At 38.2% G+C, this 13,775-nt stretch overlaps 1 pseudogene; it reads left to right on the forward strand.

Annotated features, from left to right (window-relative positions):
- LOC130027141 (60S ribosomal protein L28-like) overlaps positions 1–13,294 on the forward strand; it is a 68,612-nt pseudogene extending 55,318 nt beyond the window's left edge.
- The last annotated feature ends 481 nt before the right edge of the window (positions 13,295–13,775 follow it).

Genomic DNA, 13,775 nt, shown 5'->3' on the forward strand with positions numbered 1-13,775 from the left:
AACGAAATGACTCAGAAAGAAAGGTATAGACATAGAAAGATTGCATTCACCTGGGGAACATAAAGTAACAAAATAGGAAACTAACACCCAAGAATGGCCGAGATTAGTACCAGGAATTTTACTCCATGGCTTGGAGACCAACCACACATACTAGGGGAAAAGGGAGCTCAGATAGAGAAGGGAACACCAAATAAAGGTGTTGGGAGGATCCTCCCAGGATGGGAGAAGCATGCGGCAAGTAGACTATAGACTAAACCTGATTGTCACCCATTGCCTCTTTTGCAAACCACAACACCAATAAGAGAGAAAACAAAAGGGAATGCCCAGCCACAGAGTCAGGGTGGGATGGGGGTGGGTGGGAGGGATACTGGGATCCGTGGTGGTGGGAAATGGGCACTGGTGGAGGGATGGGTAGTTGATCATTGTATAATAGAAAACCCAAGCACAAAATTGTTTAAGTCTGCAACTGTACCTCATCATGTCTCACTATTAAAAATTTTTTAATATAAAAATTAAATAAATAAAACCAGCTATTGATCCTAGAGTGGCACTGAAAATTTGATGGTGTCAATGGAAACAATTATACAAAAATTGAGGTTTGCTTCCTAGCCCATAATTCCATAATATCGTAAGTCAAAAGGGAAAAAAGAATACAACCATTTAAGGATGAAGGAAACAGCCAGGATGAATATGTTAATGAGAATAAGTAGCAATTTAAGTATTTTTAATTTATTTTTTATTGAATCAGTGTGAGACAGTTATAAAGTTTTCATGATTGAGTTTCAATCATACAATATTCCAGCACCCATCCCTATACCAGTGTACATTTCCCACCACCAATAACGTCAGTATCCCTTCTCCTAACCCCATCATAACCCCATCCCACTCCACTCCTCACCTCTCCACCTCTAAGGCAGATACTTTCGAATAGTTCAGTCTTTTTGGAAAACAATATGGATATTATTCACAAAACTAGAAATTGAGCTTCCATATGACCCTGCAATACCACTTCTGGGAATATATCCTGGGGATGCAAAAAACAAAACAAAACAAAACAAAAGACCACACTAGAAATGGCATCTGCACTTGAATGTTCATTGCAGCACTGTTCACAATAGCCAAAACCTGGAAACAACCTGAGTGCCCAAAGAACAGATGACTAGCTAGAGAAAGTTTCATTCATCTACATAATTCAATACTATGCAGATGTTAGAAAAGTTGAAGTCATAAAATTTTCTTATAAGTGGATGGACATGGAGAGTATCATGCTGAATAAAATGAGTCAGAAGGAAGGAGACAGACATAGAAAGACTGTACTCATTTGTGGACTATAAAATAGCATAATATGAGATTAATACCCAAGGGCAGTAGAGACAAGGACCAGGAGTATTGGTCCACAGTTGGAAGACTGTCTCAAGTCCTGGGGGAGAACCCAGTTGGGATAAAGAGAAGATCACTAAGTTAATGATGGTTGGATAGATCGCTTGGTATGGGAGTGTGATGAAAAGGACCAAGCATGATGACCTCTCAGTATCTGTACTGCAAAACATAATGTCCAAAAGTAAAGAGAATTTTGGTAATTAAAATTTAGCAGAACCTGTAAAATTATAGGCAGAATAAAATTGGAGATATATTACTGTATTAGGGTTAGTGAAAATTTTTGAATCACTTAAATCACTTAACTTCCCGTTAATCGTCGATTTGCTCGAGTGGGTGCCAGTAACATCTCCATTTGTCCCTGACGCTTGCTAGTGTAGCCCAATGGTGTCTGTTTGCTCTAGGAACATGAAGAGCCTAAATCCGATTGTTCATGATCTTGATGAAGAAGTCTGACCATCTGGTAGGTGGGCGGACACGCGGTCTTTTGACATCCCGTGGAATCCAGTCGGTAACAGCTCTAGTCCAGCGGTCATCTTTAAATCTCATTACAAGACCAGCCCATCTGATTCTTGACACCTTGGCAAACGAGACAGCGTCCCTGATTCTTGATTGTGGACGGATGTCAGAACTCCGGATTCTTTCTCTCATTTGAGTGAAACTTGATATTCCAAGAATAGCTCTTTCTATTCTTCTTTGGGAGACCTGAATAGCGTTCTCATCTTGTTTGCGTAGGGCCCAGGTCTCTGAGGCATATGTTAATGCAGGAAGAACAGTGGAATCAAAGAGATGTACCTGGAGCCGGAGGTTCTTTGTCCTCTTAGCTATTTCTTGAAGCTCTTGAAGGCGTTCCAAGCTGCTCTCTTCCTCCTGTGCAGCTTGGGTGCCAGGTCATTTGCCATGTTGACTTCTCGACCTAGGTACACATAGCTGTTGCATTCGGAGATGGTCGTTCCATTGAGAGCAAATGGAACGAGGCTGTTTCTCATAAACATTGTCTTCGTAAGATTCATCTGTAGTCCTACCTTTCCACACTCACGGTCAAAGTCAGCCAGCATTTGTGCCACTTGGCTGATGTTTGGTGTTATTAAAACAATGTCATCAGCAAAGTGGAGGTGGTGTAGTTGCCGACCATCTATCTTCACTCCCATTCCTTCCCATTCCAGTCGTCGCATGATGTTCTCGAGGATGGCACTGAAGTGTTTCGGTGAAATGGTATCACCCTGCCTAACCCCTCTCTTGACATCGATGATTACTTCTTTGTAGAATGGTGAGATCCTGGTAGTGAATCCGCAATAGAGCTCACGGAGGATCTTGATGTATTGGGCTTGAATGTCCTGATTGGCTAGGGCTTCAATGACCACTTCCGTCTCAACAGAATCAAAGGCCTTCTTTAAATCAATGAACGTTAAACAGAGCGGCATCTTGAACTCCCGAGAAACCTCAATGAGCTTGGTTATCATGTGGATATGGTCGATGGTGCTGAATCCTTTGCGGAACCCGGCTTGCTCGCATGGTTGTCCTTCATCTAGTGTTCTGCCAATCCTATTTAGGATGACTCAAGTGAACAACTTGTAGATGACAGACAACAGGCAGATCGGGTGATAGTTGCCAATGTCATGGATGTTTCCCTTCTTGAACAGTAGTACGGTCCTGCTGGTTTTCCTTTGGGACGGAACCTTGCATTCAGACAGGTAGCGTGTGAAGAGCCGAGCCAGTGTATTGATGAGTACTGATGGCAGGTTCTTCAGGTGTTCAGGTCTGACCTTGTCTGGGCCGGGTGCTGTTCGTTTCTTTACCGAAGAAATGGCGTGTCAGATTTCAGAAGGGAGAACATTGGGAACGACATATCCATCCTGTGGAATTTGGTATGTCGGCTAGTAGACATAGCTATCGAAGTGAAAATTTTTGAATGGATAAATTACTATACAATTAATTCCATTTTATCTTAGGTCATACCTATATGTGTAACAGTATTTGCCTTTATATAATATCTGTTATAATTTAATTATTCAACTTGTATAATTAAAGTAATAAATGCTGCACATAGGGAGCCACATATTTTACTATTAAAATGGAAGACCAAATCGAGCAATTTTTTACTATTAAAATGGGAGACCAAGTTGAGCAATAAAAGAAACTAGAATGGTCCATGAAACAGTGGAAAACTCATGTAATGAACAGGAGTTATTTACTGAACTTGTGTTTTAACATAATACAATTTAAAATAAGTACATAAATAATTACATATTATAGTTTAGGAAATATTCTTCTAATATGTCAGAAGAAAATCTTGGAACAATGAGTATTTTCAGAATACATATCTTGGCTACTCCAATAACAGGAGTAAATATTCTTTAAAATGATGCCTGCGTCTAGTTAAAACCAGTACACAAGATGTTCTTGCTGTATTTTTTAGGACAAAAATTCCAGTAAATTAATCAGGAAACATCTCGAAAGGGTCAAAGAAATGCAGGAATCAACTACCAGAGCTCCCAGAGCACTGAAACAATTGATCAACAAATATTGATCTTGAATTGTCACTCAAAATACAAAATAAGTATTCATGGTCTCATTGTGAAACAAATTATCAGAGAAATAAAACAATGGAAGTCAATGACTAACTCTTGAGCAGAATTTAAAATAAAATTGATGAAGATTGTCTAACTTCAATGATATGTGGCATAAATTTCCATCTCTCTGTGGTACAGAATATGCTTGGAACTTACTTCTCATAAGAGTACACATAAGCAAAATGGAGAAAGTAAAATAACTGGACAGTGGAAACATTACAAGAACTCTGACAGCATATTATGATTCATAAAAAGATGATGGCATATTAATAGTATGAATTCTTCATAGACTATTTTGTGAAAAGCATGTTTATTCTATGTATTTTCTACTCCAAAGTCTGCAATCCAGATTATGAGAACCATTCTGACAACCTTCAAATGATGAGTATGTTACACAGTTCTTAACAGTACTCCTCAGTGATGTCAACATCATTAGAGAAAACCAATTTCTGAGAAAATGGAATAGGTAAGATGAGCCTAAAAAGACAGAACTGAGATTCTATGGAACAAACTGTGGAACTCTAAAACATGTTTTATTTAGGAATACTCATAGTTACGACATAATTTCTATGATAATAAAACATGTGAGCAATGGAAAAAGTTAACTATGTTTTTGCAAAAGTTTTAAGACTCTAAGCTAAGAATTATAATCCCCCTCATCTGTTACAGGTTGTGATATCACAATATCATAACTTTTGTGTCATTTTCAAGCGACATCTTTGGTATTTCACTAAATTAACTTATTTTTCAACAAACAAGCACAAACTTTCTGTCTGATGAGGTGTGGATCTCATTTCTAAAAGCAAAGAAAATAAATGTTAAAATGACAGTCTACATTTCAAGTCTGCATTGCCGTTAGCAAAAACAGGTACAAATCACACCATTTTCTACAAATTTTGTAAAAACAGATGAAAATATTAAAAATTGTGCTCAAAGCAGAAGTCACGACTGACAATGTTTCTTGTATATGGTTGTTATACTTTCTCAGTGGATTAAATATATGAGCAGACCTACTATTCTCTCACATATAAATCATTTGTTATTGACCTGATAACTGCACAAAACCACTACTTTGCTAATATAATTTCATTTTTGCATGTTGAACACCTTTTCTTACTAATTTATAAATATTCATCATAGACAAAAACACACTCTCTGCCCTGATATGGAACACAGAATGTGTTTAAGTCAGGTCTAGAGAGCATTGGTACTGATTGCAGTCAAGCAGATCATTAGTTCTTAATTAAGAGTTGTCACACCTGAATAAATCCAAAACTTTCACACTCACACCCTTCAGTGACCACTCCCTCTAATCTTAATTCAACATTGAAAGAAACAACAGTATAAATCATGGATATTACAAAATTATAATGATCTTGAGTTTAGAACTTTGCAGCAAACTATGTAATATATGTATGTTACATGATTTTTGCTTTTATTTTTTATTTTTATTTTTGTTTTTATTTTTAAATTTTTATTAAACTGTTTCTAAAGGTAATTTTGGCACATGGTGAATATTTCAAATGTTCAAAGCATATAAATTGCTCTCAGTCTAGTCTACTCTTTTTAGGGAATATAACTAGTAGGAGGAAATTAATACGTTTCTTCCTGAAAATGGTTTAACAAGATTGATGAAGAGGAGATTTGATGCTTGTGAGTTTGATGAAAGTAGGTTTTTGTAATTTCCTCCTAAAACCTATATAATTGAGAGTAAAACTATTAAAAGACCAAATAGCTGAAAGAATGCAAAAATAATTGACAGTAACAAAACTTTTGAATCCTACAGAATGAACCGGTGGAAAATTTGTCATGAATCTAAAACCTGACCTGGCAATAATATAAACCCAAAGGAAAATTAAACCCTGCAAATCTTCAGCTCATCTTTCTGAAAATAGTAGGCCCATTTAGGCAACTGCTGTGTGTAGCCCCCCCCCCCCAAAATAACAAGAAATAATGGTGATCCTCTATTAAAAATTTCTAACATGATAGATATGACAGGGCAGAAAAGAATCTCAGAGGAATTAGTGTATTGGCCAGAGGAACAATGCTTCAGAATAATTTCATTTACATTCGCAGGTGCATATGGATACAGAAGGAAAACACTGTATTGTGTGGTTGAAACAAGATACTATAAACGAGGAGTATTAGATGAAAAATTAAAAATATTTTGGAAGTTCAAAATATGATAAAAACCTTAATATAAGATTTGTTATTGAGATTGTATTGTGAACTCCCCTACAAACACAATAAAAGAGATTATAACAAGAAATATGGGGATTGTCTTGGTAGGGCTTGAAAACAAAATTGAGAATATTATTGGTGTGGTCTTTGGGAAAATTTTTCAAACTAATCCAAACAAATTATTCATCTGTAAGTATTTTAAAACATTAGAAAAAGGCTCGAGCGGGCCCAGTAACATCTCCATTGGAGACTTTGTTGTTACTGTGTCTGGCATATCGAATACTCTCGGTAGCTTGCCGGGCTCTCCGAGAGGGACGGAGGAATAGAACTCGGGTCGGCCATGTTGGCCGCTTGTAAGGCGAACACCAGCAGAAAAAGGCGATGATACAGCTTTGGAGAAGGAGAGGCTGCTTTGAGCAGAAAGAAAGTTATATGCAAAGTGTCAGGAATAATAACAATATCTTATCCAATAGCAATTTGGCAGCTAGATTGCAAACAGAAATATGGGCTAAAATTCTGAGGTAAAATTCCCACTTAATTAACTGTAAATAAGCAAATTATTAATCATATATTAACATGAATAAGAAGGATAATGGTGAATTGAGTTCCCAGGATATTCACCAGTTTCCAGCAATATTGAAAGCAGCTCACTCAAGTTGGAGCAAGGTTGAGAAGGACCTGCTGGAGAACATGGGAGTGAACTGGTTATGGATGCTTGGGAAACCGGAACCAGAAAAGAAAAAACATCATTCAAAACAGAAACATTCAGATAATCTTTGAATAAGGGATGATGACTCTAAGTCTGGTGAGGTGGAGGCTAGGAACTCACTTACTATGATCTCTTTAGCTGATTCAGTCTTAGAGTTTGGACTTAGTTTTGCTTTATGTCTAACAGAATGTGACAAGAGTTTTCAAAGATAATTTTTCCATAATTCCCCACTTTACCTTTCACTCAAGTATTCCAAATTCATGTTAATAAAATAAACCTTTGCAACTCCCTTTTCTGTCGTCATCTGCCCTCATATCTACTGTTCTCAAGCTATTGTCTGCTAAGAGCTGATATTTCTATGTCTTTTTCTCTGCAGACAATATAAAAACCTAGTGAGGAAAGAAAAGGAGAGAAATAATTGATAAAGTCCTCAAGCAAGGAGAAATTATTGCTCATATATTTTCACCGTACTACCCCTATAAAACTTAATACGACCAAACTTGGAGAAGTGATTATTGTGACCATACAAAATAGTCATGGATGTTGATGCACTCTAATGTCCTAATGGGAACCAACTATGTTAAAACTAGACTTACAGTATATCAATATAATTTAATCAACATTAATTAGAATTAAACAAGGAACACTGAACCAGAAACTGGTTATAGATGTAGAGCTTTCAAGTTTTGGAGTTAACACGTTACAAGAATTGAAGAATAGTTCCAACATGTCCTCACTGAACTAGTACTTTTGGCTAAGTCCAAGGTTGCAAACAATATTACCTCTCCACAATGGATAATAACTCCTTTTTAGCTGTATTACAAATTATAACGTTTTATTAAATATTGTCCCGCAGATGACCACATTTACATGTAAAGAGCATTGTATCCTATAGACTTGCTTAATTTTCAATAGCTAAAATTATTATATTTTTCTGCTGATTTGGTGCTCCTATTCTAGATAGTCAATGGTATAGGAAATAGCATTTGAAGGCTTCTGCTTAGACCTTCATGTCATAGAGAGAAAGTACATTCTAATTTTCATATTTCCCTTGGTAAATGTAAGAGCCGCCCAATTGCTAGGGCTTCTTTACAAACCAGAACAAAAGAAAGCAAAGAAAATAAAATGAAACAAGACAGCTGATTTGGAAGCAAAATTCAGAAAATACCTGCAGTTAGTGAGCTGCACAGAGAAACATCACCCAGTTTTAGAAGTTTAGAAGGTTTCTTATATTGATTCAATACAATTTATAATGGCCCCTCTGGGAGTCTTACAGGTTTTGCCATCTCTTGTTCCTGACTTACTTTGGTGGTGGGAGTGAGGCAGAGATAACACTTGCTTTCACGGTTTATATGAAATCTATGACTGAAACTCCACTTTTTTTCATTTGTGAGATCTTACATTTCAAATACCAAAAGCTACATTTATGTCAATTTTTTTCCTGAGACAAATAAAATTTCACAAATAAAAGACAGAGACAAATGGTATGTCTAGGTATGTGAGAATGATGACAAAATATGAGTAAGGCACACTCAGAATAACACAGTAATGGATTATATTATGACTGGTTTATCACTGCGGAGCATTCAATTGAAGAGAAATTCCCAGTCTAATTACTCAGAGGGGAGCTAATTCAAAGATTCACCTTCAGTATAGCAAGAACACCAAAAATTGAGTGGAGACATAAAAAGCCACCATGGTCAATGAGTGAAAGCAATCATACAGAAGACTGAACCAGGACCAACCAACACAGTAAATCCCCAGACAATGATTTGAGTGACACCATGGTGAGGATGTTTAATGAGCTCAAAGAAATGATCACACAGGTAGTCAGCAAAGTACAAGAAGAAAGTATAAGAATCAAAAGAATCACACTACATGCAGAAATGAAGAATATAGTAGGCAATATATAAAAATTCAATTAAAATGCTATGAAATGCAGAATAATAACTAAGGATAAGATGGAGGCACTCCAAGTTACATGGAGGAAACACAGAAAGCTACAGGTGGCAGAATGTCTGAAAGTAAATAAACAACACTTCAGATAATCTATGATAGATTCAAAAGGAACAGTATAAGAATGATTAGAGACTCTGAAGAACAGGAAGGCAAACTGATGAAGAAATAATTTAAAATATTATTAATGGGGCCAAAGAGATAGTACAGTGGGTAGGGTGTTGCCTTGCAAGCAGATAACCCAAGTTTGATCCTCATAACCATAAGGTTCCCCAAGACTACCAGTAGTAAGTCTCAGGCACTCCCAGGTTAACCCCAAACACAATAATGATAATAATAATAATAATAATAGTAGCACTGTAACACGGTCTTTCTGTTGTTCATCAATTTGCTTGAGTGGGCACCTGTAATGTTTCCATCATGAGACTTGATATATATATATATATATATATATATATATATATATGTATTTATAATTGCACTGTCTGTAGCCCTGTCTTCCCGTTGTTCATAGATTTGCTCGATCAGGCACCAGTAACGTCTCCATTGTGAAACTTGTTGTTACTATTTTTGGCATATCAAATATGCCACAGGGAGCTTGCCAGGCTCTGCCATGCAGGTGGAATGTTCAAGAGGGACAGAGGAATCGAACCCAGGTCAGCCACATACAAGGCAAACACTCTACCTGCTCTGCTATCGCTCCAGTCCATATAATTATAATAAAAAATATTGATTAGAATTTTTCATATTAGAGAAATTCAGGCATCAACATCCAAGAGGTCCAGAGGGTTCTAGCAAAAATTGCCTCAAATGTGGGAATCTCAAAGACATCTCTGCTCAAAATGACAAAATCCAAAGATGGAGACATCATGTTGAAAGTAACGAGATTAAAATATAAACTTAGAAATGAAAGCCCATAAGATTCACAGCCGACCTACCAAATGAGACTAAAAGCCAACAGTATGAACACCTCACCAAGAATACTCTATCCTGAACTGAAATAATTCAGATTTGAAGAAAAGATTAAAACTTCCAGTAAGGTCAACGGCTTAGGGAATTCATAACCCTGAGACCACCTTTGTAAGAAACGTTATAGAACTTCTTTAAAGTGCAAGACAGTCTCCTCTGCATTATTTACTCCGAGCCTGCTAAGGCATTGAATGAATTCATGATAATAAATTAACATTTCCTTTTTATTGAATGTTATATAACTGATCAGGTGTTTTGTTTTTTGATCCATAGAGACTTTTCTTATCAAAATAGTATGCAGACACATAACTGGTATCTATAATATGTCACTGTCACTGTTCTCCCATTGTTCATCGATTTGCTTGAGCAGTCCCAGTAACATCTCAATTGTGACACTTGTTACTGTGTTTGGCGTATCGAAAACATCACAGGGGGCTTGCCATTCTTTGCCATGCGGGCGAGATACTCTCTGTAGCTTGCCAGGCTCTCCGAGAGGGGAATTGAACCTGGGTTGGCAAGGTATGCCAAGTGCAAGGCAAACGCCCTACCCACTGTGCTATCGCTATATTTTATAACTGTATCACTGTATCACTGTCATCCTGTTGTTCATTGATTTCCTCGAGCAGGCACCAGTAATGTCTCCATTCATCATAGCCCTGAGATTTTTAGCAAGTGCTACATTGGAGGCTCTTTCAGGGTCAGGGGAATGAGACCCATCGTTATTACTGGGTTTTGGCATATCAATTAGCCCATGGGGAGCTTTCCAGACTCTGCTTTGCGAGCAGGATACTCTTTGTAACTGTTGGATTCTCTGAGATTGTTATAGTATCTGGGTCTTGGCTGTTGATGGGATTACATTGCGCCAGGGGCAGTTGGTGGGTGTAACGCCAGGCTACTGGAAGATGGGGGATCTGGGTGGAGGAGGCCCAGTCCCAATCTGAGCAGGCTTGGAGATCTCAGCCCCATGTCACGCACACCTGGGTTCCTCTGTCGGTCCCTTCATGCATGAATCTTGTCCAAGCATGTGGAGAGTGGTCTTAATCATGGCTGTGGCTGGTTCTGGATGTTTTCAGCTGCTGGGCTGTGCTCTGAGCGGGGGGAGGGGGGGGATACTCAACTCATCCATCTCCAAGGGGTCCTGGTGAGGACAGTCAGGTGCAGGGGCAGGATATTCTGCGTTGTTCTCTTCTAGGAGCTTGGTTTTACAGAGTCTGATACTCAGACGAGCCTCAGGCATGAAGGAACTGGTAGAGGAACCCAGGTGTTCAGGACCAGAGGATGAGATTTCCAAGGCTGCTCGGATCGGGACTGGGCCTCCTTCACTCACATCCTGTATCTTCCAGTAGTTAGGCATTACACCCACCAACTACCCCAGTGCTGTGTAATACCATCAATGGCAAAGACCCAGAGACTATAAATATTTTATAACATAATGTCAATATTTACTTTCTTAGGATATACAGAGGAAAACAAGTACAGATGTCAATGGTGGAGGAGGAGCTGAAACAATAACACTTAAATCTGACCAAACTGCATTCAACTTAAAGAAAGTGATTAGAGACTGAAACGGCACTTCTTATTGATCAAAGAGAAAAATAGACAAAGAAATACTAATTTTAATCAATATATATTTACCAAATGTCAGGCCAGCAAAGTTTTTAGGCCTCTCCTCACAGACACACATGGATAAAAATGTAGTAGGAGAAGGAGATTCAACACCCCACTGTCACCATTGGATATTGTAAAGACACAAGGGTCCTAAATGAGAAACTATATGAGCTGGGAAATAATAGTTTTATAAAGGGCCTGCCATCCTCAAAAAGCCGAAAATGTTCTTCTCAAGTGCACAAAAACATTCTCCTATATTTATCACATTTTAGGACATAAGTCTAACTTACATAAATTCACAAACATAATCATCATATTAAGCATCCTATCAGGCCACAATGCCAAGAGTTAGAAATTAATGATAATAAGAGGAGAAACTGTAACACTGGAGACTGAACCTGAACATCATGTTGTTACCTAACAGTTGGATAAAAGAGGAAGCCTAAAAAAATGAAAAGACTTCTTGAGACTAATGACAATGAAGAAATAAGGTACTAAAAATCAATGGGGCACAGCAAAAGCAGTAATTATGGGGCAATTCATAGTAATTGAGGCCTACATAAGGAGCAAAAGATAAAAATAAAATCATAAATCTAAACACACACTAAATGTCTGGAGAACCAACTACAAATGAATCTAAAAATCGTAGTAAGTAAGTAAGTAAAGGCCCTCCCGTTGATCATCGATTTGCTCGAGCGGGCCCAGTAACGTCTGCATTAGAGATTTTTTTGTTACTGTGTTTGGCCTATCGAATACGTCATGCGGAGCTTGCCAGGCTCTGCCGTGCAGGCGAGATACTCTCGGTAGCTTGCTGGGCTCTCCGAGAGGGGCGGAGGAATCGAACTGGGGTCGGCCATGTTGGCTGTGTGCAAGGCAAACGCCCTACTGCTGTGCTAGAAAACCAGAGAAGAAATCAACAACATAGAAACTAAGAAAGAGACAAAAAAAATAAACAAAACAATAAAACCAGGAGCTGTTTTTGGGAAGAACAGAAAAAGATAAACCAACCATTGACTAGATTCACGATAAAAAAAAGAAAATGCCCAAATAAATTAGATCAGAAATTAAAGGGGAGAAATTATAATAGAAATGGCCAATAGAAATACAAAAAATCATAACTTACTATAAACAACTCTTCTTTGTTAAGCTGGAGAACCTAAAAGAAATGGACAGATTGCTAGAAAAATGTAATCTCCCAAAACTTAATGAGGAAGAAGTAGAAAAAATGAGGTCAATTTCAAACAAGGAAATTTAAAGAGTAATTAAAGGTCTTCCCAAGAATAAAAATCCTGGCCCAAATGAGTTTATGTGTGATTTTTATCAAAACTTCAGAGAAGAATTACTGATGTTGATCTTTAAGCTTTCCCAAAATTTTGAAGATGCAGAAACCCTTCCTAATACTTTTCTCTGAAGCTTTTTACAAAGCTAAGATTATACTAATTGCTAAAGATGACAAAAAAAAAAAAACAATACAAAAGAAACCCCGGCGAGAGGCGCTGCCACCTTGTCCATGCACCTGCAATGGATGGTCATGCACAACTACTCCAACTTCCTTACCAGGAGGAACAAGCAGAATTACAGCACTGACCAAATAACCTCAAGTCCCGCAGGACCTTCCAGCGACAACGGCCTCATACACTGCAAGACTGTGCACGTGGAGCCGGCGGCTGATGGCAAAGGCATTGTGGTGACAAAGCGCGGATCTGGCTTGGCCAAGGGAAGCTCTCAACCTCCTAGGTGCGGATCACCATCAACAAGAACGCAAGGGCCACCCTCAGCAGTGTCGTACACATGATTCGCAAGAATCATTCCGTCTGCACTTGGGTGCCACCCGCAGAGCCACCCCATCCTGCGCAGTGAGAAGCCCGTGGCCATGAAGAGGAAGCCGGCAAACCTTTCTAAGAGTGCATGCCCAGATTAATAAAGGCATCTGCCAATTCCCCTAAAAGAATACAAAGAATAAAATTTTACAAGAATCTCCATGATAGACATTGATGCAAAATTCCTCAAAATAAATCTTAGCAAAGAAAATCTAGCAGCACATCAAAACTATCATGCACCATGATTAAGCGACATTACAGGAATGCAAAGATGGTTGAAATTATGCAAATAAATTAACATAATATACCACATCAGTATCAGGAAAGATAAAAACATAGAACCACCTCAGTTGATGCAGAGAAAGTTTTTGACAAAATCCAACACCCATTTATCCATTTATAATTTGCTTACATTGTATTACATTTATAATTTGTTTACACCCCTGGCGCTCTGTAATCCCATCAACAGCCAAGACTCAGAGACTATAAAATCCAGCTCCCGGAGGAAAACAGTGCAGTCTTCTGACCCCGCGTCTGGCTGTTCCTCGCCGAGGCCCCTTGGAGGGGAGCGGGTTGAGCTTT

Source organism: Sorex fumeus, unplaced genomic scaffold, assembly GCF_029834395.1.
Source record: "Sorex fumeus unplaced genomic scaffold, SorFum_2.1 ptg000036l, whole genome shotgun sequence".
In the NCBI taxonomy this organism is placed as follows: domain Eukaryota; kingdom Metazoa; phylum Chordata; class Mammalia; order Eulipotyphla; family Soricidae; genus Sorex; species Sorex fumeus.